Source organism: Sceloporus occidentalis, unplaced genomic scaffold (genome assembly GCF_023333645.1).
Source record: "Sceloporus occidentalis isolate IW3139 unplaced genomic scaffold, rSceOcc1.0.p SCAF_23, whole genome shotgun sequence".
In the NCBI taxonomy this organism is placed as follows: domain Eukaryota; kingdom Metazoa; phylum Chordata; class Lepidosauria; order Squamata; family Phrynosomatidae; genus Sceloporus; species Sceloporus occidentalis.
The window spans coordinates 12,675,656-12,702,869 of NW_028317003.1; the positions used below are offsets into that span (position 1 = coordinate 12,675,656).

General features: G+C 39.1%; 1 pseudogene; it reads right to left on the reverse strand.

Annotated features, from left to right (window-relative positions):
* Positions 1–221: 221 nt before the first annotated feature.
* LOC149300822 (sorting nexin-10-like) lies at positions 222–11,640 on the reverse strand (annotated as a pseudogene).
* Between the last annotated feature and the right edge of the window lie 15,574 nt (positions 11,641–27,214).

Sequence of the window (27,214 nt, forward strand, 5' to 3'; positions counted from 1 at the left end):
TTCTTTTTTTTAAGCTAGATAATTTAAACGCAAATAATTCAAGTCTGACTAAATGAAATTCACATAATCAGAATGCAGATAATTGAATTTCTACTGCATTCATTAATTCAGTGTGGAGGTGTGCAAAGACTCTTATGAGAAGCTGTCACAGCTCAATAAAATCTCAGTCAATTAATTTTTTCATTACGCGAGCATTACACCACACAACCAAATAAGCCAGTCTACCGCACATGAAAGTACCTCTCAGATTCCAAGCAATGACTTGTTTTTTTCCTCCTCTTCCACAGGAAAGCGCCGGTTTGATTTGGCATAGTTATGGATTGCTTCAAGAACAGAGTATTTTGTCTGTCCAGATGCACAAGCTTCAATTTCTTCTGGGCTGAGCTGAGTTTGCAAGAAAAGGTGTAGCCGGCTGTCAGAGAGCAGGACTGGACACTGCATGACCCTGTAGAATGTAACCCAGATACAGTTACTAACCACAATACAAAGACAGCAATTAAAAGGGGCATGTAGGGAATTAACACAGTAGAAAAGCAATAAAAAATTTCTGAATGCATATGGTTCCAAAATATCCAAGCCAATTATGGCAAAGGTGCAAAGATTTCCATGTATCCACTGTACGGTCCCCTGGAACACGATGGTGCCATAAAAGCCAATAAAAATAATAAATGTACCTTACAGCATGTGACAGTGTCACTCTACCTGGACACATTTTTGTAGCAAAGGCAAAAATCGGAATTTTACCAAATGAAATATACTTCTTAGCTTCAGAAATCAGATAAGTTTATCCTTTCACCAGTGACTTTAGTTGGCTTTGATTATCAAAACCAGCGACTCGTTTTTATTCCAGGTAAGCCCAACTGCTAGTTCCAGAACACAGTTGCCATTAAATGTGTAGGTCTGTCAGTATGGTTGGGATGCTCTATTCAGTGTTTATAAACCTTCAGCTTCTTCAACTGTTGTGCATTATATCTGCTTAATTTGAGGCACAATGGAATCAGTGATTTAAAATAAAATAAGAACATAATGAAGGGGTCAAGCTTGTTTAAACCTGAGGAGTCTCCTTAGGACATACCTGTACGTCCTTAAGACTTGCGGCAAGAAGCCCATTAGAACATACACGGCAGATCAGGATGTGAATCGACAGCATGGACTCCTCTCTGTCTGCATTTGAGGACATGAGAGCCTCAGCAGTGTCTTTCTAGATTCTGCTGGGCTCACCTATGCACAAACAGATCAGGAGGAGATGGTGAAAAATAGTAGAAGCCCAGTGATGTCAGCAAAAAAGGTCAAAATGTGTTGTTGCTGTGGGCTACCTAGAAAAGCAAGTAAGGTGTCTTTCAAATCCTCTAGGGGTGCGCTGTATCCCAAATGAGACATGGGCCTGATAAAGTGATGTCAAAAGTTTAAAAACTGAAATGCACGTGTCCCAATTTTGACCCCACAATGTCCAAGAAACAGGACTTATACATTTGTAAGGGTAGGGGTGTTGCTGAATAATTTCAGTAATTGCGTGTACTGTGGTAAAGAAATATACCGAAAGTGTGTTTGGAGTATTGGACTAAATTGGAGCTACAGTAAACAGTTATAATACACCTAGTAAAATACTTTGGGATGTCGATATTTAAAAAAAAAAAAAATAAAAAAAATAAAATGTACACACACTTGCTCTGAAGTGATTGCTTTTTCTAGCCACTATTGGGGCCCAACTCGTGAGTTATGTGCGTCATTCAGGTTTAGCTTCAAGAACTACCAAAATAAATGAAAATACCAAGTGTATGAGCGTTTCCAAAATCAGGACAAAAACCTAAATAATGTTTTGTGTTTTGTTTTTGTTTTTTTGCACTGGCACTGTGTAGTTTTTATATGCAAACTAGCTTTTTTTCTTAATTTGTTAAAATTTGTTGGATTTTTTTCCCGTACTAAATGATCTTTTATGTATACAAATTATTTCAAATGAAAACCTACTTCTGAGGGGGGGGGGGGGGAATATATATATATATAAATTTGTTTGGGTACACTGAACAGGAAGGAGGAAAATCAGTTATATGATAAACATTTTACAGAAAAAGAATCCTGTCTTTAAGGCACATCAAATGCAGGATAGTACTGTCACTAAAAGATAAAGAGGACATAACACCGTTTTTCACAATCCAGTCAGCAATAGACTGAATATTTCAACTGAGCAATACAGCACGTTTCGACCTCCAGTCAAATAGACATATATACAGAAATAAAATTAAGTTAAAAAAAGACCCCTTGGACCTACAGTTTTGTTTCAGATTCAATATATACAAAATATTGTACACTGCAAAACCCAACCAATGCAGGGACTAATAGCAATGGATAACCTTCCAATAATTTTATAACCATTAAACAGTCAGCCTCCAATCAGATAGACCTGCAGAAAAGAAGCGTGATAAGGTAGGTTGACGGACCTCTTGGACCTGCGGTTTTCTTTTTGACTAATGCTGGCTTGTACATTGCAGTATCATTAAAGCAAAACCCCACCAATGCAGGGATCAACAATCGATAACCTTCCAATATTTCATAATTAATTTGATTTAATATGTAGCACACTTCTTATTTTCCACTTTACAAGGAATACAGCTGTTCTCGGAGCTTGTAGATCTGGTCAATGCAGTTACAAAATTACTTACTGTAAAAGATGTGCATGCATTGTAATGGTTCTCTTAAGACACTGAGGGCCATATCCATCATGCAAATTTATACAGGAGCAAATTATCACAGCTGTGGTGGTTCCTGAAGAATAATACTTCTGTCATCTTAACTACAATGTAATCTATATATCCTTCAAATAAATATCTACTGTGCCACATAATAACAAACAGTCTCTTTAAAAACAAGTATGGGCAAAGCCAAAGCTAAATCATTGTAACAGCCAAGTGCGCCAATCAATCAGGACAGAAAGAACTTGGAGTCTGGAGAGCTGGCAGCAGGAATGCAAACAAGAATGAAGAGGACGTCACATACCGGCCAAAGGGTTTCAGAGCCAATACCCAAGGTATGCGTAACAAACTAGAATATAGTACCCTGGCACTCAGCATACTCAGGGAGCATAATTCAGATTCTAAGATGGCATAAATGCCTAAAAATATATTAAAGAAAAAAAAAGTTGATGACTTGTCAAAATTAAACAGACAGGTTATATATTAAGGAATGAGCAAATCCCTAAAGAAAACTGAAAATAAACATATTTCAGCTACTGCGGTTTGGCATAAACTGGTAAACTATACGCATGGGTACAAATTTAAAATGTCAATATTCTTTGCTTATTAAATCTGCCAAGTGCTTGTTCTCCAGTTACTGAGAGGATAGCTGTATGCCTGCAGGAAGGTCAACATTACACAAGACAATAAGCAGAGGGTCAGACTGAGCACTGACAACCCCAACTAATTAACGTAAATATGCAAGATCTGAAAGCTAATTGGCTAGCTAGGCCGCCACACACACGTATTTTTAACATTGAACACACAATGAAGCAACACATAATAAAATATGCCCACATACTGCATTTTTGAGGAGGATGTATAGAACATTTTATGGTGGGATTTTAGATTTATGTAAACACAATTTACCAATCAGTTTTCCTACTGATCCACAGAAAATAATAATACTATTATTAAATTATTAATAATAAATACGGGGGGGGGGGGTGTTTAGAGATCTGTGGGCACACCCAACAAATACTACGCAAGTATTGGAGATTCAGTTACATTTTATTGCCATATATTCCTTACATCAGTCATGCTAGGATTGGGGTACTGACAATGGCTGGCTAAGCAATACATTGTTTTTCTCCTTGAATACAAGCTACGTTATTTTTAGCAATAGCACCTAGCTTTAACTCATTTCCTTTCAATAATCTTCAGGCTTCCTGGAGGCGACCATTCTTGGTGGCCAACTGCTATTTTGGGACTCCCTCCACATCGAGCCAATTCTTTACCAGCAACACCAATTAAGGACATTCCTCCATAGCCTTCCATTTGTCAGAATGTCCAGTTTGGGGATTAAAACTGAACCACTTTTTTTTTTTCACAAGGCCATAGGAGTCTGCGTGTTTGTATAATAGACTGGGTCAACACACATTCTGAACACCTAGAAACAAAACGAGTACCTTAGACATCTGACGGGGCTGTGTGTCACTTGGAAGAATTTGCATGAAATTGTTTTGGGAAACAGCACACCACTGGAATTGGAAAAGCTACCAGGATCAGTATTATTGCTCATCATTATAAAGGGTGTATTCACTAAAACCAGCGAGCTTGGAACAATTCAGCTGGCTTCACATTTTTGAAGGGCCAACCCCAGTAAGTCTGCCTGAAATGTCTTGAAGGTTGTACAACTTAAAAAGGAGACAAAACCAGCGATTGTCCTCTTTGGCATATTAACAGAGTTGCAATCCCTCCTCTCCATGTTTATTTTACAGAAAGCCCCCTGCACCCCCCCCCCAAAAAAAAAAAATTATAAAATGTATTAGGTAGAGAAGCACCTTTAAAGTAGGATTATACAAAATCAGATCAAGCAATATATAGCTTTTGGCTGTGGGTGTAAATTAGTTACCACACCAGTAAATATTTTAAACACAATGAAAGGGGCCTTATTGTCAAAGGCTTCACAATGTAGCAGTAGAGTCTGAGGGAAATAGGGGTTAAATGCACAAGTCAGCCGGCAGTGTAATAATGTTAGAGCTTTGGTGCCCTCTGTTGGCAATATTTAGTTGATACAAAGCAATCATAAAATGTTCTCATTACAGCCAACAAATCAGAAGCGGGTAAAAAAAACAAAAATTTAAAAAGATATGTTAGATATTTTGTGCTCAGATTTGATTCAATGTTTTCTCAAATGAACTTTACCTACTTGGTGTTTGCAAGTTAATATGGGGGGAGGGGGGACAACAAAGACTGGGCAGTAACACGCGCAATAAGAAAGTGTTCTATGCATCTGGTAGCAATAACAATATTAACAATGTTGCGGAAAACTATAATTATTTTAACCCCTTCGAGACAAAGGCTGATTTTACTTTTTGTACCCTTTGTGACAATGGCCTTTTTAACATTTCTGCGCTGCTTGTGTTTAGCTGTAATTTTCTTCTTTCCCGTTTACTGAACCCACACACATTAGATATTGTTTTTTTCAGGACAAGAAGGGCTTTCTTTAGATGACATTGTTTTGATTGTATCATATTATTTACTATTAAAAAAATTATAAAATATGGTGAAAAATTTAGAAAAAAATGACTGTTTCTAACTTTTAGTTGAAAAATCTTTTACTCATCTATAAAAGGTAATGAAAAAACCTGCTAAATAGATTCTACTATTTGTCCTGAGTTTAGAAATACCCAATGTTTTTATGTTTTTTTGCTTTTTTCTACCCATTATGGGGCAATAAGTACAGGTAGCGTTTTGCTATTTCAAAGCCATTTTTTCCAAATCTGGTAATTCTTCCCCTCATGTGCCATTTCGGGTATCTTTGAACCCGGCCAATGCAATTTACCCCATCAAGTCATATATTTTTGAAAACTAGACAGCCCAGGGTATTCCAAATGCTAGTATTTTAACTCTTTCCATGCACCATATCTACCACCAGTCTTTGTCAAACTTTGTGGTAGTCATTTTTTTGCATTTGGTTTTCCACACACATTTTAATTCAGGTATGAATTAAAATGTTCTCGTATATGTCATTATCACAAAACACCCCAATATGTGTTCAGCAACATCTCCTGAGTACAGCGATACCTCACATGAATGATTTTGCCTGGCTGTTTTGGGGCAAAAGGGCCACATTTGGGGCATGCGCTTTTTTCAATGTTGAACTTTGGCATTTGGGATCCACTGCCCATGCCCTATTTGGTACATCTTTGAGCCAGGCCATTTCAGTGTGCCCAACAAAACCATATATTTTTCAAAACTAGACACCACAGGGTATTTTAAATGCTGGTATTTTAACTCTTTGCATGCACATATTTTACCACCAGCATTTTTTCAAAGTTTGCAGTAATATTTTTGTGTGTGTATTTTTCCCACACACACCTACTTTATGTATGAATTTACAGCTCCTGGTATATGCCGCTGTCACACGACACCCCATAATGTGTTCAGCAACATCTCCTGAGTGCAGTGATACCCCACATGCATGGGTGTGTCATTTTTGGGGGGAACTAAAAGGCCACATTTGGTACGTGTGCATTTTTCTAATTGGAAATTAGATGTGTGGTCATCCTCCCCCCCGTGTTAATTGGGACGTTGTTGAACCTGGCCCATTCAATTTACCCCATCAAATCATACATTTTTTAAAAGTAGACACCCCACGGGCATTTAATATGCCAGTATTTTAACTCTTCCCATGCGAGAATTGTTTTAAGCTAATATGCTAATTTTAGGACTTGCTCACAAAAATATATATTTTTTTTTTTATTTTTTTAAAAAAAAAAATTAACATTTTTTTTCAACTTGGAGGTTCCCCTGATAGTGACATCAGTGGGAAATGATTTTTACATTTTACTGTTTTTTTACTATTTTTTTCTAATTATTATTAATTTTATTTTATTTTTTAATTTATTTTTACTAATCACACTGTGATTAGAAAGCTGGGCTCCATTGACTTGCATGGTGAATGCAGTACCTGTATTCAACCTGCAAGTGGAGCCAAAGTTCTCTAGATGGTCTGGACTATCTAGCGAACTTTTAAAATTTGTGGTTCCTGTTACAGGACGGCGGCCATCTTCCTTGATGGCGAAGATTGCCGGCAGCTGCGGCTGTGACCGCTCTCCGGAGCGGTCACAGCCCATCAAAAGGTTAGTGTTTGGTGTCGCTGGATGCCTCCTGATCGAGGCATTCCAGCGACACCATTTAAGTTTAGGAGGCGATCGTCGATCGCCTCCTAAACGCTTTTAAAACGGGCGTCCGCCGCCATACAAAGTATGGCGGATGTTGACGCCCCGTGGAGGGGCCAGAGATGGCCCCTTCGTGCCGATCGCGGCGTTGCTGAATGCCTCGAGGTCGAGGCATTCAGCAACGCTTTTTGGGTGCAGAAAGCGATAGTAGATCGCTTTCTGCACCCGTTTAAAGACGTGCCGGTCCTGGCACGTCAATTGTCGTAAAGCACATGCTTTTCCGTGCCGTGCCAGGACCGGCAATTGTCATTAAGGGGTTAAACACTGGAAAGAGGAGTGTAAGGGCAAAATGCTACTCCTCTGTGACCAAAAAAAAACACTGACTGGTCATGAATCACTTTAATTCCTTCCCTGGATCATCACATGGCCAAGGAGCTCTTTAAAAGAAACGTACCCTTTCAGGGCAGCATAACCTCAGACTTATTAAATCCCTTCTCCGAGCCAAGCTTCTCAGTAGGACTCTTATAGCACGATGCTTTTTGTGTTTTCCTCCCTGCAGCATCTCCTGCTCTTTCTGTAGCGCATGTCTGAGACTCTATGCCCCCTTTATATTGCAATGCATGTCAATTTTCGAACTCAAAGGGGTTTATTCACTAAAGGAAGAGTTGTGTATCAGCTTCTTCACTTCCCTTTTCATTATAAACAGCCCACCCCTTGAGCTTCTGCAAAAGAATAGCTTGACTGGCCCCATCCAATGCATAGTCCTCTTTATTTAATGTATCGGTTTGTCTTAGTCTGTCAGTTCTAGTTTTGTCAAACGCTTACAATATATGCATTGTATGAAGGGCTGCGTAATTTTTGGTGCTATAAAAATAGTTAATTTATATTGGTGAGATTTATTCAAAATTTACACATTTTATTATGTTTCAGGCGGGGTCAGCTCAGCCTTTATTGAAGCATGCTAGTATTGGCCTTCCATAATGTATACTGAAGTCAGAGCATTAGAATCACAACACACACACACAATTTTTTCTTCATCTGTGTTTAATAGGAACACTTTTCCCAAATCAAAACGTAAAGCCAAGTTCCTTCAGATACAAGTTAGTGAGAGAAAGTACACCCAAGCCCTATGAGGTGCAGGGCTTCAGCCAAACATACATTTTTGTGGCCACTTTAAGGGTGACCCATAGAAAGATAACACTATTCTATGCTTCAGCAGTCTAGCCCATACTTTCCCTACCCTAGGTAAAACAATGGCATTTTTGAAGCAGCAAAGCAATAACACAAGTGGTAAATTATTAATGTTGTCCGTGGCAAAGAACTGTATATGTTATATAGCAAATGGATGTCTAGTGGCAGCCCCCACCCCTATACAAAAAAAATAAAATATGCATGTAGTATACAAATTGATACAATGTGTAGGTTTACCTTATTTGAATATATCTGTATCAACACATTTTACTATAGATGCAGTTACCATGATAGTTGTAATATTTGCACGTTACAAGTACTGGATTAACTACTGTATTTTAATGGACTGTGCAACAATTTTCCCCACAGCATTTAGGACACTGAATGGAATATGTGCTCAGTGTAAATAATATAAATCTCACCATAAGCAAATACAACCCATGAAAAAGCTGAACACCACAGAGTCAGTGAAAAATTAACCATGTTTTAAAACTTTAAAGGATGCCCAGTCTGAAATGTCTTAATCCTTATTTTTCTTAAAATGATCCTAACACACATTACATTAGGTTCATAAGGCTAAAATTTTAACCCTAGCTAGCATCTTTATTTCCAAGCTTTTATAAAATAAAGTTGTGCAAACATTTAGAAATTAGAGAATTGTGCCAGATCACGACGGCAAAGCATAAAAGGCAGGCTTAGTGTGCGTACACACACACACACACACACACACGATTGAAGCACCACCTAGTTAATGCACATAGAAATGCGTATGTTACCAATATGGTGTGGAATTATGAAGTCTGGACATCCAGTCTATATTTAAAAGCATCTATTGAGCTTGATAGGACAACATTGGTGGGTAGTGAATTTCACGTCTTTGTTGACAAAGCAGTAAAAAGGGTTCTTTAACCCCTTCAAGACCGGGACGTGCCAGGTACGTCATCAATGATGCGCGATCCAGCGTCGCTATGAATGCTGGGATCGCGATGGGCGGGTGTTTTTTTTAAAACACGGTCTTCAAGGGAAGACGCCGTACACAAATGCCGGTCCTGAGGGGGTTAAAGTAATAAGTTAAAATTCCTTTTTCCAAGTCCAAATGAGTGATGCCTTTCTTTGCACCAGAATTCTGCCCTGTATAATCGCTTGTAGAATACAGATAGCACCCTTACGCAGCTAAACTCTCCAAAACTGAGCATCTCTTCCCACTCTCAAATGCTAACATTTCTCCAACAGTCAATTGAAGTCAATGATGCAATCATCTCCTCATCCCCCTTGCTCCAACCCAGTCTTTCCGCTCATCTAGAGATCTTCTTCTCGCCTAATTCTCATGCACACTTGCCAGATTTCTCAAGTGTTGGCTCTATCCTCTACCTCCACTCTTTCAAGAACATACTTCAAGACCCACGTCTTTAATGAGGCCTACGCACATGTTAATACCCTTCCTCCCACCTTCCTTTAGCTCACCTTTCCTAGTTCCTCTTCTGCCCTTGGACAATACTAATGCGGCTGGTCATCCTTAACAGTGCCACTTTTAAATCTTGTGTAATAATCCCTAACTCATTCTAGATTGTAAAATCATTTGGGAAGGGCCCTCAGATTTTGTGCGTGTAATTATGTTATACACTACTTATGTCCCGTTTACCCATTGTACAGCACTACAGAATATGATGGTGCTATACAACAATCTAATACCAGTTTGCTGAAAAATTGACCAAAGGAAGCATTGATGTTTAAACAACAAACCAAGTTAAAGTCAGCAGAACCAACTATAGTCCCAGTCATTCTTTATAAATGGAAGCTGCATTCATATTTTTAATTAAGTATTGAAATAGCTGCCTTCATCAGGGTGATTGGTACTTAAAACAAGGCATGAAGTGGAAAGCTAATGGAATGCATTTCCTGCCTCAGCACATTGACAGCCACAAGATGGCTCTGTTACCCAGCACATGGACTAAAACGTATAGCCAACAATTATAGTTAATATCCATACTCACTTATTTAAGAAATCCTGTAAACCACGAACACGCTGTTCCACATTCTGTGCATTGCTTACGTTAAAAAATGGGATTTTAGGTGGAAGTTCTGGCAGATCACTAAAATTAAAATAAAAAAACATTTCTGGAAACTGAATTTGACCAACATGCTACCAACCTATAAAAGCTAGCACTCGATATACTTGTGGGCCAGAGATCATTAATGCAGATAGCATAGACTGTATGAATCCCACCTGCACCAATTTCATGACTTCTAATATTATACACCATTTAAAGGTTATCATAACTATGAGGAGGCACCCTATCACCAAACCATGCCGATTTATTCTAAACGCAAACAAAATGATATAAAAATACACAGCGAATATTCCTTACTAGTCAAAAATCTAAAAACCTGATCAGGACTCACATTAATACTGCATTGCTCTGAAGTTTTTGTCTGAGCCATACAAACTCTCTGAATCTTCTTCTGACACAAGAGGTTTTCAGCGTAAAACATATGCTGTTGGTCTGGAAGCAAAAAGGGAAGAAAAAAAAAAAAAAAAAGAAATCAAAGACCTAAAAACATTTTAGAAGTGCAACCATATGTATACTGGCTGACATTGTTGATCGTCTGCAAGTCAAAAGAACTACAACTACTCCCAACAAGAAGGGGAAACCCCATACTGAAACACTATTTACTTACATGAACACATATTTCATAGTCCAAGTATGAATGCCAGTCATCTTTCTGTATTTTCGGGTCTCTTACCCACACACTGATTGTTTCCTGTAATCGCATGTTGTCAGTGTTAAGTGTCCTTGAACTGTTCACATCAAGACTGTGCATAAAAATGCTGTTCTGAAGCAGAAGTGGGATTTTATAGGGGCAAAAAAAGGAGAAGAAAACTAAAACCAACAACACTTGACTAAATAGCCCCTGGGAAATTTTCTTTCTTAATAACATTAACTACAATAGATGCCAAATCTGGTGAAGTATTTTTTAAAAAAAAAAACAAAAAACACTGTAAACCTCATACATGACCCATAATTAGGGAGGACACATATGTACAAATATTAAACATGACCTCTTGTAGAACATGCATGCATATTATAAAACACACACACACTAGAATTTCCCATAAAAAGGAAAAAACAAATGGTATCAGAACTATAACGCTAACTTTAGTTATACCTTAACTAATGAGCACAACAGTACACGTATCAAGTAAAATAGATGTCAAGAAATGGATATTACGCTATTTGTAGAATGACCATAAAACAATTCCTGGAATGCTGCCTTCCAAGGTTTCACAATTACTAAAAGGAATGTGTCCAGAACAAGAAACCCCTTTCTCCCATAAATTCATTTTACGACATGTGCTTCCTGCTTTTCTTCCATGATTACACACTAATCCAAGCCATTTGACATTTCACTAGTAAGGCAGTATTTATCAGTGAAATGCTGGCAGTGAACATACACACCTATAAAAGACCATACATGCCACTTTTACACATCGTGGTCTAGAGGTCTGAGAGCTCAGTAGTATTGATAAATAAAACAAAAAAAAAAAGTTAGGGTTGATAGCTACTTACCCCTTTTCTGTCCTTTGGGAGCATATTATAACACAATTAAGGACAACCAAAGGCCTGCAAAAAAAATAAATAAAAATGAAACATATATACTAATATATATACATATACACACACACACACAATATTTGTTGTATGTATTTGTTATAATCAGAATTTGCTCATAACTTCTCTGTACTTCCATAATCTTCTCATTTTACTTATGGGCCTGCTTCTTTTACTCTATCGCATTACTGTTGATATACATACAGCATGTCAACTTTGTAACATCCTACCCAACAGGCATTAATGAGTTATAATACCTTTTTCTTACAAGCTACCCTTGATGAACCAAATTTTTTTCAAGTCTGCAGATCTTAAACCGTCATGGCATCCATTGTGGTTAATGTGACATTCTAGCACTATTAGTTCTCTGCGAAACCATCTGCAATATTCCGGCCTCTTAAGCGAACTTCCAAGGCACGGACTGTAGAGGCTGATAACTGGGAGAAGTGGCCGAAGGAAGAAGACAGAAGAACAAGAAAAGGCAAGAGAAGACGCTGAGCTGTGGAAGTGGTAGGGAGAGCGGCAAGCCCCTAGGCTTAGTTGGCTGTGCTCCATATAAGAGGTCTGAATAAGAGAAGAAAGGCCTTTTTTCACATGAGCAAATACAGTAATAACTTTATTGAACACCTTATGTCATTAGCTACCAAAACATATTTTGGCAAAATTGTTTCAAATGAGATGCCGCTGAGGCTTCACCCCACATAATTGTGCAATTGCGTTTTGGGCGGTATGGGAAAGTGGCAGCATTAGAGATTGGATTACATTTACAGTGCTCCAACAGATTCCATAGCTCTTTTACAGTAGGGACAATACATAGTTAAACAACATGAACATACTTTGTGACCTACTGGTACACAAGGAGAAAGGCTCCAATATTGCAAGCTTAAAGCAGTGGTGGAATGAGACAAGGGGGAATAATTGGATGGATTGTCATAAAAAGGTCATAGTGAGAAGCCAGGACAAGGCAAAAAAATATGGTGTGGCAGATGGGGTTAAGAATGGACTGGAGTGGTAAAAAAAAAAAAAAAAAAGTGGGAGAGGGAGAGGGGGAAGGCCAGTTAGTAGTGAAATGCAATAATTCTGACAGGATATCAGAAGGGAATGGGTTTATGTTTTAGTAGGGTCACGTGTTAGGCTCCTCAAAACCTTGTATCCCTGGAATTGATTCAGGTTCGTCCTTCCTTAAAAGTGAGAGGAAAAAGGTAGGTTAGTGTGTCATCAACATATAGCTGGTAATGGAATCCAAAACAGTAGGTGTCCCAGAACTGAGCCCTAAGGTATATCAACAGAGCATTAGGGGAGAAAAATAAGTGCCAGAGAAGGAGATGTAAAGTTACAGGTTAGGATTTGTGGCAGGAGAGGGTAGTGTCCCAGATAACATAAGAATTCAGAGTTTCCAGAAGAAGGGGTTGGTCAATAGTATCAAAGGCTGCAAAGAGGCATAGTAAGAAGACAGTAACTTAATGTCTCACAGCAAAATGCGTTCAGAAATCATCTATGGACTAAAGATATCTTGAAGGCTATGCAAGTTTATTTCCCAGATCAGTGAAGGAAATTATGGCTGGGGTGCTATGACAAGTAGCATGGAGAGATCTTTAGTATGGAGCGTCTCATGGAAACACACATCACTACATGGGGTTAAAAAAAACCTAAATGATTAGAAATGAGGACTGGTTCCTTCAATAAACATATTCCATCATAAAATGAAGCTCCTTCTCTAGTCAGGCCATACAACACATGTAGAACTAAACTGTATAAGGAAGTGGTTTGTTTTTTCTGTGTACAGCATTCCAAGAAGTCAAGCAGAAGACTGCATATCCTCCCTGCTATCAGGACCTCTCTCCAACACTTTCAACATGGATAAATTTGTTTAGCAAAGCTAAAATCAGATAAGGTTTCTGGTTATTGTATTTGAGAGATACAGGTTTAACCCCTTAACGTCCATTGCCGGGTCAGGCACGTCATGCAAAACGGTCACTTAACGACCTATGACATGCCTGACACGTCATCAGACTTAAACAAGCTTAGAAAGTGATCAATGATCACTTTCTAAGCTTAAACGGTGTTGCTGTAATGCCTCGATGTCGAGGCATTCAGCAACACCGAGATCGGCATGATGGGCCATGTCTGGCCCCTCCCCGGGGCGTCAACAGCCGCCATACATTGTATGGCGGCGGACGCCCGTTTTAAAAGTGTTTAGGAGGCGATCAACGATCACCTCCTAAACTTCAATGGTGTCGCTGGAATGCCTCGATCAGGAGGCATCCAGCGACACCAAACACTTACCTCTTGATGGACTGTGACCGCTCCGGAGAGCGGTCACAGCCGCACGCAGTCTTCACCATCCGCAAGATGGCGGCGGCCCGGGAAAAAAATAATAAAGTTGAAAAAGTTCGCTAGACGGTCTCCTGACCTTCTAGAGAACTCTGGCTCCACTTGCTGGTTGAATACAGGTACTACATTCAACCATACAAGTCAATGGAGGCCAGCTTTCTAATCACTATGTGATTAGTAAAATATTAAAAAAAAAAATAAACAAATTAAGAAAAAGCTTAAAAAAAAAAACATGGTAACATTTAAAAATTATTATGCTTTAGAGGAACTATCCAGTTCCAGCAAAATGTAAAAAAAAAGTCCAAAAAGAGTAAAATAAAATTAAAAAATAAAGTTTATTATGAGCAAGTGCTAAAATTAGCGCTGTATCTTCCCAAAAATCCTGACGTGGAAAAATTTAAATAAAAGCATTTCAAATACCCAAGGGGTGTCTAATTTAAAAAAATGAATGGTTTGATGGGGTAAATTGGAGTGGCCGGGCTCAAAGATAGGGCATAGGCACAGACTGACCGAAATGGGGGGAAAAAAAAGCGCACTTCCAAAATGTGGCATTTTAACCTCAAACACCAGACAAACCCATACATGTGGGGTATGACTGAACTCGGGAGATGTTCCTGAACACATATTAGGGTGTTTGATAGTGACGTATACCTGGAGCTATAAATTTATACCCAAAATACAATTTGTGTGAAAAAAAAAATAAAAAATAAAATACCACAAAGTGTGGCAAAGGCTGGTGGTAGAATCTGATGCATGGAAAGGGTTAAATACTACCATTTTAAGTACCTTGGGGTGTCTAGTTTTCAAAAATATATGGTTTTATGAGGTAAATTGTAGTGGCCAGGCTCAAAGATAGGGCATAGGCACAGACTAACCAAAATAGGGGAAAAAAAGCGCACTTCCCAAATGTGGCCTTTTAACCCCAAACAGCAGTCAAACCCATGCATGGGTGGTATCACTGTACTCGAGAGATGTTATTGAACACATATTAGGGTGTTGTTTGATAGTGACGTATACCTGGAGCTATAAATGTATACCCAAAGTACAATTTGTGTAAAAAAAAATACCAAAAAAATACTAACAAAGTGTGGCAAAGGCTGGTGGTAGAATCTCATGCATGGAAAGGGTTAAAATACTAGCATTTGAAATACCTTGGGGTGTCTAGTTTTCGAAAATATATGATTTGATGGGGTAAATTGCATTGGCCGGCTTCAAAGATACCCGAAATGGCACATGGGGGGAAGAATTACCAGATTTGGAAAAAATGGTTTTGAAATAGCAAAACGCTACCTGTACTTAATGCTCCATAACGTGCAGAAAAAAGCAAAAAAACATAGGGTATTTCTAAACTCAGGACAAATAGAATATATTTAGTAGGGTTTTTCATTAGCTTTTTTGGATGAGTAAAAGATTTTTGGGGTAAAAGTCAGAAAATGTGGGTTTTTTTTACATTTTTCATCATATTTTATTACTTTTTTTATGGGAAATTAGATATGATTAAAACAATGGTATCTGAAGAAATCCCTTCTTGTCCTGAAAAAAACAACATATAATTTGTGTGGGTTCACTAAATGAGTGAAGAGAAAATTACATCTAAACACGAACACCGCAAAAGTATTAAAACAGCCTCGGTCCCAATGGTACAAAAGGTAAAACACAGCCTGGTCCTTAAGGGGTTAAATAATAGTGGACCATTTTACCCCAGGGAAGCAGAGACTCTAGCCAAAAGAGGGCAAGTAAAATATACATATACACACACAGAACAAATCATTCTCTATACTAATAAGCTAAACCCAAAAGGGCGCAGCAACTAAAGGAGAAGGGGAAACAAACTGACAAAAATGTTATCCAAAAAAAATATATATATTAAAGTTTAAAAAATCTGTTACGGTGACCATTTAAATATCCTATTTAAGGAGTTAGTTTATTCTCAAGTTTTTACATGTTGCCATAGTAAAGAGGACAGCTCACAATAAGTAAATGAGTAATACAAATTGCCACATTGCCAATCTGTATTGCCAGATTACAGAAAAAAAAAAATAAGAAATGCAACAAGAAAAAAGTTGCAATTCGCAAACTCCCCTGAACCTGTCTTTTGAATAGGTCAGAAGCCATGAAGTCCTGTTAGGGGCTAGTTTTGCCAAATGGTACCAGTCATAACAACAACATCTGCTCCTCCATGTTACATACCCTCTGCACATTCCGCGATCAAAGATCCATTTTAGGTATAGTCTGTTTTCAGTATAACGGAATAGTAGCTTTTGCTGTGTTTATAGAAACCATGCCAATGTATTTTCGTACAGTTTATTATTCTTTTACTTATATAGCACCAATAATTTATGCAGCGCTTACCACAATACATATATTCCAGGGGTATGACAAGATGAGAATTGACAGACTAAGATAAACAGATACATTAGGTGGACAAAACCATGCTCGCAAGCTTACGATCTTGAGAGAATGGTGTGAGGACAAACATAAGGAACAGAGAAAGGTGAGAGCTAGGGTGGGATTGTATCAGTGACAGGGAAGTTCTAGCAACTAAAATGGTGCGGCTTCTCTGAAGAAGTGAGTTTTGAGACGTTTCTTGAATGTTGGGAGGGAGGGTGAAAGCAGGTTCCAGAGATATGGGGGCAGCCCGAGAAACCTTGTAGACGGGAAACGAAAAGGAGGTGATAAGTGAGAGCGCCTTAGCCCAAGGGAAGAACGTAATGATTGATTAGGGGAGTATTTGCTTATGATGGCAGAAATCTATGGAGAAGCAGTGTTATGGAGGGCCTTATGGAGGGTTCCATAGAAATGCCAAGGAACAGGGACAAATGACAGTGTGTGAAGACAATGATTCTTTATATAAAGTTTGGCTTTGTACCAGGCAACCTCCAGACTGGTACTGTCCAGGTATAACCTAGTAGTTAGTGGAGGCAAGCTATAATATTCAGCTTGCTGGAGGTCACCTTAAGGAGACATATTGGGTCCATCTTCATCTGCTCAGCAAGTTGAATAACAGTGCCAGGTATGCGACACACACTGGATGGGATGTTCCTCATTTTCATTAGACAGTGCATGATGTACCATCTGCAAAAATATCTTGGAGTCAGAATAAATCCTGATCAACAAGTTTTAAAAGTTTTCAACCTGGAACCTGCTTTCCAAAAGTAAATCTATATTGTAACCATAGCAGCTACTTATCGATCTTAAACTAAGGTGTGTTCCCACAGCAAGAACTCTAAAAGCTGTGGAATGCTTTACCCAAGAACACACCTTAGTTTAAGATGGGACCATGGCTCATCTAATCTTAAGTGGCCTCAAAAGGTATTTGTACGTTGTGATGAGGCCACCCCTTAAGGGCCTCATTTTGGAGTAAACAAATTCAATTTAGCTAAATGAAGCTCATTGCCTAAAGAAATTAATATGGAAATTCTTTGTAGCCTTTTCCAGTTTTAATAGCTGGTCCCAAATTTGCATAAGGGCCAGTCCAACATGGACAGGTCCACTTCCAGAGGTGGAAACTCAGTGAGGTCACCCACCATATTTAGCACTTAGTCTAAGAAAGAAGCCTCTGGAAAAGTAAAAGGATGAGGGAAGAGAGTACGTGTGTAGATTAGAGTGAATGCGCGATTACATATGTGTTAGTACAAGTATGTGTGTTTCACCGTGTGCATATTATGTGGGGAGCAAGTGACTGGTGGGTCCAATTTGCTTTTTTAGACCACTGGACCATATGATACCAGCACCCTCCTGTGCCTAACCCACCCCCATTAGTACTCCAACGTTTTCAATCTTTTTTACTCCCAAAATACCCATTTCTGGATCATTAATACACAAAATCAAGATTCAAATAACCTAGAATATAACTCGCTTTTGGCCACAACCACAATCCAGGTATAAATAAAATATTTTCTAAAAAACAAAGTCCTTGAACTACAGTCCCCATAAAATTTAGGCAATGTGTCAAATGTGTAAGTAAACTAAATATAATTTGCTTCTTACCTATAATTCCAAGGTGTAGTGCTGAAGTGAAGCAATCTCCATCCCTGACCCTACCTTTATATCACTTGCCCCAAAACGGCTTCATAGTAACATGACACATTGTAGCCGACAGAATACACATGGCAACGTACAACCAACTGGCTTGTCCAGTCAGCATAACTGGAAGGAATAAGATAAGGCTTTTCAAAAACTGATATTACAGCGGAAGATTACTGTCCAGCAAGCACTATCCAGAAACAACCTTGAATTATAAACCCATAATGAAGTTTATTGAACTAGTAAAGATAAAACCACTGCAACAAGCATAGCCACATTCTGCAAATACCAGAAAGAGCCAAGTTAAAGGGGTTTTAAAAAATGTAGCGCCGCACCTAGCCTGTTTTCGTTTCGGGGGGGGGGCGCGTCGCACTTGAGACAGTCCCACGAGAACCAATCAGCACAGTCATGCGATTGCTGTGGCGACCATTCACAGTGATCACGTGACTGCTAATCCAGATGCTTAGCCTCTCTCCTAATGTTAACATTTAAAATAAAACATTTTTAGTTTTGTTTAGTGTTAAGTTAGTTTGGCGGCTGGCTAGATGGTTTAGTTTTTGGGAGTGTGAGGGGGAAAAAAAATAATTTTTTTTAAAAAAAAAAAGTATATATAGTTTAGTGTTAAGGTAGCTTTTGGTTTGCAATGCAAGGTTTTTTGTTAAAATGGAAGGCTTCTACAGCACATTCTACAGCTTATTCTATTTTGGCTGAGCCAAATGTCTCATAGGAAGCTGCTATGGGGTTTATGTTACTCATGCTAATGCCGTAATGTGCGTGTTACTGTAAGGCAGGGGTTCTCAAACTGCGGCCCTCCAGCTGCTGCAGGACTACATCTCCCATAATGCTCCTTCAGCTAAGGGGCTGGCTGAGGAGTATGGGAGATGTAGTCCTGCAGCAGCTGGAGGGCCGCAGTTTGAGAACCCCTGCTGTAAGGTGTTAGTGTGGGTAAATGTATGTTAGTGTATGCCAAAGTTTGACAAACCCCGGGCGACAGAAACATAAAAACATGAATTTGGGGAGAAAGAAAAGAAAAAAACTGGCTCCTAACTTTTTTGCCTGGCTCCTAGATCCAACCAAATCTGTCGACCCCGTATATGCTGTATAGTTTACACGGGTACACTATTCACATGAAAGACACCGTGGTTGAGCAGACCTATGGAAAAAAAACAGGGTACAAAAAAGGAGTTCAAGGAAAAGAAATAAAAGCCCATTTATTTTAGGTTGCGCCATTCTCACACAGCTTTGATAGAAACTCAGATTCTTGTAATCAAGAATATTGATTGCAATATGCAAGCACGATCAGCACAATATGTGAAATGATAGTCAAATTTCAGGCATAAGAGCAATGATTTGATGTAGACTACAATCTATATCACACTAGTGAAAAATCACCACAGAATGAATAAATATGAAATTCGCTGTGCACACCCACAATTCAGGAACAAACCTGTCTTCATCTAGAGAGTAAGTCAATGTTAAGACGATAAAATGATTTTCACTTCCTTATACAAACGTCCAGAGTTGCAGATGTCATGTTATAAAAATCCCCTTGGCAGTGCAGAGAAATTAAACGAAAAAGGACAAGTAGAACCTATTCTTGGAGTTTCCAACTTTAGGCAGCTTATTTGCGGATAAATGTTTTTCAGAACAGACAAATTTCCCCATCATTTTTGGCAACCGATTATAGTAAGAAATAGAGAGCAGAAGATGCAACTCCCCATTAACAAAAACATATAATTAATTTGGTCATAAGCCTCAGAGAGTGGTAACAATGGGGTTAATAGGCATATGCGCCCCCCCAGCCTATATTTCAATTTCCATAATACATAAATAAAACATTAAAAAAGTGTTCAAGCTGCAAATGAATCAGTGTCTTTCCATTTAAACAGGCACATGAGTCTTTACTTTCCATCTAGTTATAGCACATACATGGAAATGTTCTCTTCAACTTCCACAATATCATCATCCTTAAGATGTTCATTTTGGAACAAAGTACTTTGCAGGTTACGGATAAAGGACATGATTTTTGGATGCACTCATACAGGCATAAGAATACTTTTGCAATAGGAGCAGTGGGCATCTCTGCCCTACTCTCAAGACAAATGTGCCGCCAGTCCTTGACAAAGTTTGCGATCCTCACAGTTTTGTTGGCGAGTGTGAACTTGGAGCTCTACCATAAAATAAATATTTACATCAATCGCACAGAACTACATTACGAGTGTGTGGTGGTAATGTCCAGAAACAAAGACTTGGGTCTAAAAACGTAATGCCGCATTTGAGATGTACCCTTATTTTTGAGGCATGGATTACCTAGGACCTTTTAAGTGACATTGGTACCCATTTATGTAACCAAAGCAAACAGTTAAGTGAACATTTTATTTACAAAATGTATTTTTTAACGTTATATACATTTTTACTTTTATAAAATCCTGGAATACTGATACACTCATACTAGCCTCCTAGGAAACATCAGGAGAGGAGGAACATGGGATGTATGCAACAAACTCCCAACATCTAAAGTCTCAAAATTGAAAAATCCTGGGTGGCTGTGAGTAGAGTCAAGGAGGGGCTGCCTTTCTACCTAACCCCAAAAAAAGCCACCTTGTGGAACTCAGCTTCAGTGAAGTGGCCACATGGAGGTTTCATGGATGTCTCTGCTCCCTGGAAAGTCATGAAAATCATCTGCTCAAGCAGCACATAACTCCTATTGCCCTCAAAAGGATCAACAGAGGGGCAGCTTGATGGGATAGTACCTTGAAAATTAGGACCAGCTTATATGGACTTACTGAAAAACTGTGTGAAGCTTAGACAATGGTGAAATGTCTTTTGGGGGGAGGAGAGAGGTTGTTGCAATGATCCAGGAAGTATGAGTAACAATGTTGCTAGAGTAAGAAGGTTTTTTAACCCCTTCGTGACAAAGGCTGATTTTACTTTTTGTACCCTTCGTGACAATGGCCGTTTTAACATTTCTGCGCTGCTCGTGTTTAGTTGTAATTTTCTTCTTTCCCGTTTACTGAACCCACACACATTAGATATTGTTTTTTTAGGACAAGAAGGGCTTTCTTTAGATGACATTGTTTTGATTGTATCATATTATTTACTATTAAAAAAAAGTATAAAATATGGTGAAAAATTTAGAAAAAAATAACTGTTTCTAACTTTTAGTTGACAAATCTTTTACTCATCTATAAAAGGTAATAAAAAACCTGCTAAATAGATTCTACTATTTGTCCTGAGTTTAGAAATGCCCAATGTTTTTATGTTTTTTTGCTTTTTTCTACACATTATGGGGCAAAAAGTACAGGTAGCGTTTTGCTATTTCAAAGCCTTTTTTTCCAAATCTGGTAATTCTTCCCCCCATGTGCCATTTCGGGTATCTTTGAAGCCGGCAAATGCAATTTACCCCATCAAGTCATATATTTTTGAAAACTAGACAGCCCAGGGTATTCCAAGTGCTAGTATTTTAACCCTTTCCAAGCACTAATTCTACCATCAGCCTTTGTCAAACTTTATGGTAGTCATTTTTTTTGCATTTGTTTTTTCACACACATTTTACTTTAGGTATGAATTAAAAAGTTCTCATAAATGTCACTATCACAAAACACCCCAATATGTGTTCAGCAACATCTCCTGAGTACAGCGATACCTCACATGAATGATTTTGCCTGGGTGTTTGGGGGCAAAGGGGCCACATTTGGGGCATGCGCATTTTCAATGTTGAACTTTGGCATTTGGGGATCCACTGCCCATGCCCTATTTGGCACATCTTTGAGCCGGGCCATTTCAGTGTGCCCAATAAAGCCATATATTTTTGAAAACTAGACACCCCAGGGTATTTTAAATGCTGGTATTTTAACTCTTTGCATGCACACATTTTACCACCAGCATTTTTTCAAAGTTTGCAGTAGTATTTTTGTGTGTGTATTTTTCCCACACACACCTACTTTATGTATGAATTTACAGCTCCTGGTATATGCCGCTGTCACACGACACCCCAATATGTGTTCAGCAACATCTCCTGAGTACAGTGATACCCCACATGCATGGGTTTGTCATTTTTGGGGGGAACTAAAAGGCCACATTTGGTACGTGTGCATTTTTCTAATTGGAAATTAGATGTGTGGCCATCCTCCCCCCCCCCCCGTGTTATTTGGGACATTGTTGAATCCGGCCAATTCAATTTACCCCATCAAATCATACATGCATTTAATATGCCAGTATTTTAACTCTTTCCATGCGAGAATTGTTTTAAGCTAATGTGCTAATTTTAGGACTTGCTCACAAAAATATATTTTTTATATATATATTTTAATTTTTTTTGCCTTTTTTAAAACATTTTTAAGATTTTTTTTCAACTTGAAGGTTCCCCTGATAGTGACATCAGAGGGAAATTATTTTTACATTTTACTGTTTTTTTACTATTTTTTTTCTAATGATTATTAATTTTATTTTATTTTTAATTTATTTTTTTCTAATCACAGCTGAGCTCCATTGACTTGCATGGTTGAATGCAGTACCTGTATTCAACCTGCAAGTGGAGCCAGAGTTCTCTAGAGGGTCAGGAGACCGTCTAGCGAACTTTTTCGTCTTTATTATTTTTTTTTCCCGGGTCGCCGCCATCTTGCTGATGGCGAAGATCACCGGCAGCTGCGGCTGTGACCGCTCTCCGGAGCGGTCACAGTCCATCAAGAGGTAAGTGTTTGGTGTCGCTGGATGCCTCCTGATCGAGGCATTCCAGCGACACCATTTAAGTTTAGGAGGTGATCGTTGATCGCCTCCTAAACGCTTTTAAAACGGGCGTCCGCCGCCATACATTGTATGGCGGATGTTGACGCCCCGGGGAGGGGCCAGACATGGCCCCTGATTCCGATCATGGCGTTGCTGAATGCCTCGAGGTCGAGGCATTACAGCAACGCCGTTTGGGTAAAAAAAAATTTTTTTACCCGTTTTAACAAAATGACGGTCCTGGCACGTCATTTGTCGTTAACGACATGATTTTCCGTGACGTGCCCGGACCGGCAATTGTCATCAAGGGGTTAAACCATGTGGGTATGGAAGCAGTGGTAGTTAGAGAAAGGAGGCAGAAAGTAACTTGAGTATCAAGAGGAAAGATTCAGAACTTCAACGAGCAGTCACATTTTAATTTTTACATAACTGCTCCTGATCTGTGTGTAAAAACTCCGCAAGGCAACTTGCTTTCACACTTTGCAAATTATGGCAGAATAGCCTGTTGAACATCCTCAGCAATTCTGCCTGCAACCACTTGGTTAGATGAGTGAATCACTGCTTTCTTCACTGATGCCTGGAAAACAATGCTGGGCATTACTATTCTTTAAAGCCATCTGATAGCGTACTGTAATACACATGTATAAAGAGGAAATATTACATGCCTACTGCTTGGGCTCTACACATATATGTGTCGAATGCCACAACTTTAACTACATGGAGAAAGGAGATGTATGCTAAACCAAGTTTAGGAAATATTCCAAGGAATGAAAACCTACACATCAGAAATCAGAATCCTGCTCTGTATTTTCCTACACCAATGTCAACAATGACATGAGGAAAATAAAATTCTGAGATGTGGCAGAGAAACAGCTCCCAGTAATAATAATTAAGGTTGGCAGAAGTTACTGATGCCTATGGGCATATTTCTGTGTCCTCAAATCTTATGGAGGGGCATCCTTATATTAACATCATGTACATTATTTAATGCTTCTCAGTTAATGGTATGTGGATTTTACAGTCTTGTTTGTTAAAGAAAAAAAACGACTTTAGTCTCATTTTGCCCCTCCCCTTTCTCACTTCTAGGTAAACAGGAAGCACACTTAAGTATGCTTCCTGCACATGCCAGTTTAACTTACATGCAAACTGGTTTGTATATTCCCCTTAAAAAAGGGGAATAATTTCACTCTAGTTTCAAAAGCAGTAATCCTGGTTTCCTGACTTTTTTTTTTGTTTGTTTATCTTAGGTAGCTGAGAAGCTTCTATTATCTCTACGATGCATTGAGTAACAGTTCAGGTTAATGGATATTTTCTGTAATCTCTCAAGCTTTTTGTTTTCATTACACAAAGATCAATTAAGGATGAAATGTTGAGTGTGCATTTAGAAATTTGGCACACAGTCACCTAGACACGCAGTTTAATGTCCCATACAGCTACAATTAAAGGGGCCGTCTAGTATCAACAAAAAATGAATATTAAAGTGTTTTAATATACAATATTCAATCGGGGGGGGGGGCGCCTTTAGAAGAAGATGCAGCTAAACAGCTACTCTGTGGTCACATTTTAGCATCACACAGCTGCAAGAAAGTGATATGGCAGGTCTCCATAGACCCATCGCTGAGCCAGTAGAGCTGACCAGTGCGGGGGAGGGTAATTACATGCATTAAAAACGGGACACAAACTATCACATGCGTTAAAGTGCGTATGTGGGCCGGAGCATCCCTTCAATAAAGCAGAGGTTATGAACAAAATGTAACAATTCAGGTGAAAAGTTTCTTATTCACTATTGAAATGTTACTACGGATTAGACCTGGCCAACATAGCCACAATATGGTCAAATGACACTTTAATAAAAACGCGAAACACTCAGCTTTTCAATGTCCCAATAACAGGAAACGTGCAAGTTTCTCTTGAATCATAAATAACTCTCCGCGCCTTTAAGCATTCTTTAACTCTCTATAGTCGAGTGTAATGAGACTCATAATTCTTGGATTGTGAGACACTTGTCCACCCGCGTTATATACACTACAAGTAGCTGCCTTTACTCCTGCCTATAGCCGGACAGCCTAGATAACTCAGGTAACAACTACGTAAAGAAAAATATACACTCATTAAAACTACCCACTACATTCATAGCGAATACAGACACCCATAGACAGCTATACGCAGCACTCACCAGGTTAAAGAACCGGCAACAGTTACTATCACAACCACTGAAAGGTACCTTCAGCTCATACGGGCAGCGTCACGTGTCTGTAAACGAGCTCACAGAGGCAGCTATATGCAAAGCGTAGTGACCACGCCCATGCGCCGGGCACACTGGGAGGTCATTTGCATTTTCGGCCAGCAATGTGTGAGTAGTGTGTGGCCTCAAGACGTCTCGCGGGGTGGGCGGGGCTGTGCAGAATAGGAGCGATCAGTCATGTGAGGATCCTGGGGGTGTTACGGTTGGTGGTATGTGGAAGAAAACGTTAACAAGCGCGCTAATGTAATAGCGTGAGTAGTGATGGGAAGTTCGGATCATTAAAGTGAATCGGATCATTTCGATTCGTTCACTGAAATGATCCGATTCATGATCCGGATCTTCGGATCACTCAGTGTGTCTGCACGGAGTTACTGTTTTCCAGTAACTCCGTGCAGGCACACTAACGATTGGCCCCGCCCCTTTCATTATGAATCCTCCCCCCTGCCTCCAGTGATGTCAATGAAGGCAGAGAGTCGTTCAAAGATTCGGATCTTACAGGGATCCGAATCTTACAGTGATCCGGATCACTGTAAGATCCGGATCATTGTAAGATCCGGATCATTGTAAGATCCGGATCATTGTAAGATCCGGATCTTTGAACGACTCTCTGCCTTCATTGGCATTGTAATCATTCAGAGAATGTCACCATACTGTTATAAATAATACATTCATAATCACTGCCCCCAGGATTTACATTCCCCTTTACCTGCAACTGCACCTTAAGCTAACTTTATTAAATTAATTAAATTAACCCTCACCATTAAATTAACCCTAAACACCCCATCAACCATGACTGCCCTAAAATTAACCCTTAACACCCCATCAACCATGACTGCCCCTAAAATTAACCCTTAACACCCCATTAAGCATAACTGCCCCCAAATTAACCCTAAACACCTCATTAAGCATAAATGCCCCTAAATTAACACTAAAAACCCCATTAAGCATAACTGCCCCCAAATTAACCCTAAACACCTCATTAAGCATAACTGCCCCTAAATTAACACTAAAGACCCATTAAGCATAACTGCCCCCAAATTAACCCTAAACACCTCATTAAGCATAACTGCCCCTAAATTAACACTAAAGACCCCATTAAGCATAACTGCCCCTAAATTATCCTTAAACACCCCATTAAGCATAACTGCCCCTAAATTAACACTAAAGACCCCATTAAGCATAACTGCCCCTAAATTATCCTTAAACACCCCATTAAGCATAACTGCCCCCAAATTAACACTAAAGACCCCATCAACCATACCAATTTATTAGGTAATTTATCTGGAGTACATGCAATTAATTTAGGGGCAGTTATGGTTAATGGAGTATTTAGGGTTAATTTCAGGGGCCGTTGTGGTTAATGGGGTCTTTAGGGTTAATTTCAGGGGCCGTTATGGTTAATGGGATCTTTACGGTTAATTTCAGGGGCAGTTATGGTTGATGGGGTATAAGGGTTAATTTTATGCTGATGATTGAGGGTTAATTTAATTAATTTAATAAAGTTAACTGTAGGTGCAGTTATAGGTAAAGGGGGGCAAACTCAGGGGAATCTAAATCCTGGGGGCAGTGTGAACATTATTAATGTATTTATTTATAAAAGTATGGTATCAGTGATTTTCTCTGAATGATTCGAATCTCTGTAAGATTCGGATCCTTGTAAGATCCGGATCCCTGTAAGATTCGAATCATTCGACTCTTCGGTTCATTCGACTCTTCGGTTCATTCGACTCTTCGGTTCATTCGACTCTTCGGTTCATTCGACTCTTCGGATCATTCGACTCTTTGAACGAATCTCTGACTCTATGAGTCATCGTTCCTGTGAGAATTAATGAGCTGTAACCTGACCCCAGAGTGCTCTGCAGATGACTCACAGCTCTAGGATCAGGTTACAGCTGCATGATGATTCACAGACTGAACCGCTACAAACAAATCGTTCAGTCTAGTGAACCGACTCATCCGGATCACTAAAAAGAACCGGATCAAATGAACGATTCGTTCATGATCCGGACATCACTAAGCGTGAGGTTTCCACATAAAACCATGCTGCAATGTGATAACGCTATGGTATACTTCAAGACTCGCTCGATCCCAGGCTATTTACTTTTTATTATTAGTGTTACTTTTTTATTAGGAACCGCTCATACCCAACTTTGAATTGTGCTTAATTACTGAGGTAATAAACGTGTAGGGAAAATGTACATTTAAAATAAAGGTACAATTCATTAA